This window comes from Aotus nancymaae, unplaced genomic scaffold, assembly GCF_030222135.1.
Source record: "Aotus nancymaae isolate 86718 unplaced genomic scaffold, 86718_ANA_hifiasm-v0.15.2.pri h1tg000064l_1, whole genome shotgun sequence".
Classification (NCBI taxonomy): domain Eukaryota; kingdom Metazoa; phylum Chordata; class Mammalia; order Primates; family Aotidae; genus Aotus; species Aotus nancymaae.
This window is the reverse complement of record NW_026988479.1, coordinates 25,096,722-25,102,198: the sequence shown is the minus strand read 5'-3', so window position 1 is coordinate 25,102,198 and position 5,477 is coordinate 25,096,722.

Sequence of the window (5,477 nt, the reverse complement as noted above, 5' to 3'; positions counted from 1 at the left end):
CTTGGGGACATCACAGAAGCCAGACTGTCTGCCTGTAGCACCCCCTCCCAGCAGATTCGTCCTTCACCCGCGTGTTCTCGGCATGGAGGTCTACCACCTCCAGCAGCTCCCACCCCTCACCCGCTCAGGGGTCCTCGCCTTCTCCTGCCGGGCCTCACAGCAGGCTGCTCTTGCCCAGCTACCCTTTGCTGTGTCACAGTCTCTGGTTGCAGATTTGTGGGTCTTCACTTCAGGAACTCAAAAAGTCACAAACATGGGGAAGTAACACAGTTTCCGGAAAATCACAGAATTCTAAGTCCTCTTTCCCCATTCTGAAGAGACAAGAGGGAAGCTTCCACATCTGAAAATTTCTCTTCTTCATTCTTGATCTTCCTGAAGCATAGTGATGGTCTCGGTGCTCCCTTGCTCAAACATCTTCAATGGCTCCCCATGGCTCAACAAAGTCCAGACTCCTTCATGGAATCTCCAAGGCCCTCTCCGGTCTGATTCCAACCTCTCCTATTGCCTCTCCCACATCTACCCTCCAAGGCCCATCCACCCTGTGTGGACCACAAGCGTCCTGACCTCTGCACCTTTTTTGTGCCGCCCTCACCACCTAGAATGCCCAGTCTTCCACAACTGAAAGTCAAAGTCTTGCTCAAGCTTCTAGCCCAGCAAAAGCTACTTCCTCCAAGAAGCTTTCCTGACTCCTCAGCTGAAAGTGATTTCTCTTCCCACCCTGTGCCTCTTACGGGCCCTCGCATCTGTCCAGCATTCTTAGCCTCCCATACCCTGTGCACTCTTTTGCCTCCAGGCCTTCACTCTGCTGTTTCTCCTTCACAGAACGTTCTCTCCTCCTCCTCTCTGTATCACTCCCCCAACTCCTCACCCTTCTCACTCCCTCTCAGCTCAGACAGAGCCTTCCTTGACTCCTCTCTCCTGTGGTCCCAGGACATCTTGCAACTCCCTCGTTGGCCTAGTTCCTCTCCTGGCTCTGACAATAGGCTGTGAGCTACAGAAGGGAAGGACCATGCCTGACCTGTTCACCACCATGTCCCCAGAGCCAGGGACAATGATTGGGAAATACCTATTACATGCCCTTCACCTGCATTATAATCTCACTGGGTCTCAGTCAATAGCTCCTTCCCCATTTTACATATGAAGAAATGAAGCCTTGAGAGGCTGGGGACCTGGCTGTGCATAGGGGTGGGGAATGAATTCTTGGTCTTTCTGGCTCCAAAGCCTAGGCTGTTCCCCTTTACCCTCAATCCTCCTGAGAGCCCCAGCCACTGATGAAGGTCAGTGGTTGAACATGTGGGCTGTGGCTCTGGGTTCTTGGGTTCAAAATCCAGCTCTGCCATTTAGCTGTGTAACTCCAGGTGGGTCACTTACCATCTCTGAGCCTTTCTTCAATTGTAACATGGAGTAATTATAGCTCTCCCCTCAGGTGGCTGGGAGGATCAATGAGATGATCTGTGCAAACAGATCAGTCCAGAGACTAGCATGAAGAGTGTGCCCAGTGGACAGGATGACCCAGAACAGTCCTTCTTCATGCTCCTGTGTTAATGCAATTATTAATAGCGCCCCTTTCCGTCGCAAAGTTTCCAAATCGGATGATAAATCGTGTTAATGTCCATAGATGTCAGGTATTATCAGCTGCGCTGTATAACACCTCTTAGCTACTTGTCTTACCTCCCACCAGGCAATGAGGTCCCTGCACGTAGGAAAGCGCTCTGAGCCTTGGCCTTCCTGGGCCCAGAACAAGACCTGACACATGAGGCATTTGCTGAATGAATTGCTTTTAGAGAGCGGAGAGCTTCCACTCTCCATTCATTCATTCATTCATTCATGCATTCATTGGTTTGTTTACACATGTCTTCATGCATCTGGCATTGACTGAGCACTCATCTCCCAGGCAGGGTCAGGTGTAGAGGGTATAAAGATGACCAGAAGGGAGACTGGCCCAGGAAACTCCTGCTGCAGAACGAGGGGGTCAGAATGACATCACATGAATAACCACCCTCATAGCTGTGCTTCTGTTGACAGTGAGAAGTGCCCGGAGGCTCAGGGAGCCACGAGAGACTACAAGACAGGGACTCAGGCAAAGGGAGGCTTATGGTCCAGGTGGAAGCAGAAGTATGTGGAACAGGAAGAAAGAGTGTGGGGGTGTATGCAGGAGCCGCAGGTGTTCAGTACAGCAGGGAGGGTGGACGGAGAGAGAAGAGGCAGAGATCAGATTGCAAAGTCTCCTGTAAACCCTGCTACAGGGTATGGCCTTGATCTGCACTATGGAGCTGGAATAGTAATGGGAGCAAATACCTCACAGTACTTTAATTCAGACACTAGAGCTCAATGCTCAGCCCTAGAGATAGGCGTGGTTGAACCTTTCTGGTTGAGGTCAAAGAGGAACCAGCTGCCAAACTGTCATGGTGCTGGGTTCCTGGTTCCTAGTGTGGGTCCACTCCACTCTCTGGTGGGGGACCTCCTGGGTCCCGGGGCATGGGCTGCAGTTGGGGTTGTCTGGGCAGAAGGGTGGGGGCTAAGCTGTCCTTGACCTGGGGTTTGGAGGTTTCAGGGTCCAGGAGCCAGGGAGGGAGACAGGGACTAGGTTCTCAGTATGTGAAGTGTGACATGGCCCACACATTCATTTCAGAATTTCTTAATCCTCGGGCTGACATGCAAACTCTTCTCAAAGTTCCTCTGCCACAGGAAGGGGTAACGTCAGTCTGGGATTCTTGGTCACCTTCCCAGCAGCATCACCAAGGCTTCCTGAGTCAGGGCTTACCCCACTGAGCCCCAGGGCACTTCCACTCCATGTCCACTGGCAGTCAGCACACCCACTGCTGGGGGAGGTCAAGATCACCCTGTGCCGTGTGGTGGTCATTAGCATAGGCTCTGCAGCCAGGCTGCCTGCTTCCAGTCTCAGCTCTGTCATTCCCTGGCTCTGAGACCTTGGGCAAGCGAGCTAACGTCTCTGAGCCTTGGTTTCCTCATCTGCAAAATGGGAATAATTAATATAATCCGCCTCATGGGTTAAAAGCATTAAATTAGATAAATATGGGAAGAGCCTGGTGTGGTACCTGACACATAAACAACACTCAGAAAATATTAGGGAGTCCAGTGTGCTGGCTCGCACATGTAATCCCAGCCCTTTGGGAAGGCAAGGCAGGAGGACTGCCAGACGCCAGGAGGAGTTTGAGACCAGCCAGGGCAACACAGTGAGACCCTGACTCGACAAAAAGAAATAGAAAATTAGCCAAGTGAGAGGTGTGCACCTGTAGTCCTAACTACTCAGGAGGCTGAGGCAAGAGGATTGCTTGAGCCCATGAGTTTGAGGCTTCAGTGAGCTATAATTCTGCCACTGTACTCTAGCCTGGCAACAGAATGAGACTTGCCTACAAAAAAAAAAAAAGAGAGAGAGAGAGAGAAAAAGAAAAGAGTCCAGGTGTGGTGGTTCACGCCTGTAACCCCAGCACTTTGGGAGGCCAAAGCGGGCAGATCAGCCTGGCCACATGGTGAAACCCCATCTCTATTTAAAATATTAAAAAATTAGCTGGGCATGGTGGCAGGCGCCTATAGTCCCAGCTACTTGGGAGGGTGAGGCAGGGGAATTACTTGAACCCAGGAGGTGGAGGTGGCAGTGAGCTGAGATTATGCCACTGCACTCCAGTCTGGGTGACAGAATGAGACTCCATCTCAAAAAAAAAAAAAAAAAAAAAAAGAAAAGATTGAGCCTCTAAATGCCACTTTTCCGGGAGGACAGAGTACCTTCCTGCTCACAGAGCTTTGGGATCAGCATTCATTCATTAACTCATTCACTCTTTACACATCTAAAATCAGTGGATCAGAATGGTCTGGTATACCACAGGCACAGGAGGCAGAAATACCCTCACAAGCTGTGTGATCTTGGGAAAGTGACTTAACTTCTCTGAGCCTTCGTTTGCTCTTCAGTAAAACAGGGATAATAACCACACCTACCTCTAGAGTTGAGGATTCAATGAGAAAATTCCAAAGAGCACTGGGCATGCTGCCTGACACAGTGAGCACCTGATAAGCCTTTGAAGCCTGCCATGCAAGGAAAATGCTGGGATGCATTTGAGCCCAAGAGCCCTGGGATGCATAATAAGGATACTTGCCCATGGGGCAGGAATAGGGAGGCTTCCAGGAGGTAGCGAGCCTGAAGGAGCTATAGGCATTAGCTGGATGGATAGAAATGACAGCACTAGCAGCAACCTTTGATCTTGGGGACAGAGACAGGTCCTGCCAAGGTGGCCTAGGCCATCCCTCAGGACCACTGTAGCCTCCACCCCTCCTACTCGTTATACCCTTCCTCCCCCTAAACATGTGCCACCAGAGAGGGTTCTCTGCCAGCCTGGGTCAGGGACTTGGTGAGAATTGCATGAAAGCTGGGCATACTACCCCAAGATCACACACAAACTTTGCATCCATGTTAGGGATTCCCAGCTTTCCTCAAGGCCATCCAGGGGCTTTCAAAGTCCTCAGTCATGAGTGAGCACGGGAATCTGCTAGAGAGCTTTACCTGTGCAGGTGCCCTCCTCCCATCCCTAAGTCAGCAGGCCTGGGACGGTCCTGCAATCTTCATTTTGACAGTTACCCCTGTGATTCTGAGGCTGGGGTCCCTGAACTTCCCTCAGAGGTGCACCCCTCTGGAGGCCTCCAGGCCATTAAGGACCCTATGGCCTATAGGATCAAGCCCAGGCACCCCACCAGGTGGTCAGGGACTCTTAGCACTTGGACCTCACCTCCTATCTACTCCCATCTCAGCTCCATTCCTTCACCCTCTGGTTGGCCCCGGGGAGTGCTGATTTTTCACGCTCTCTGCCCCATGCTATTCCTCTCCTGGGATTTCCTTTCTGCCTGAAGGGTTGCTGCTCCTCCTTCAAGGCCCTTCTAATGCCACTGCTCTGGAAGGCCTCACAGACTCTCTATCCTCTGTTCCCCAGCGGCATCTGATTGTGCCCATGTCACAACACTTAGGGGCTTTCCTCCAAATGTGTTGGACTTAAGAAGCTAATGTCACACTGATGACCTTCCCTGTTGTTGACCTGACGAGAGTGAGGGTGGCCAGATGTGCTTGGAGACCATGTCCCAGGAGAGACTACTAAGAAACCAGAGTGCTCAACCTGGAGAAGTGGTACCTCCGGGGACCACAAGGGCTGTCTGTATCACTGGAGGCCTGTCGAGGGACAGGGAGCAGAGCTGCCTGAGGGTCCAGGGCAACAGGTGGGTGTCATAGGGAGGCAGATCTGGCTCAGATAGAGAATCATGGGCTTACCGCTTCCCACAACAGATGGATGTCAGTGACCTATCAGAAATGCTCCAAAGGGCACAGGGGTACTGGTGAGACAACCCAGGTAGTGGGGAGTGGTGTCTGGCTACCTCGGCCTTCAACTCTGAAAATTCGGATTCTGGCTCTGAGTCTTCCCCAACGTAGCCGCGTGAGCTGAGATAAGTCACTAACCTTCCTTGACCTTCTT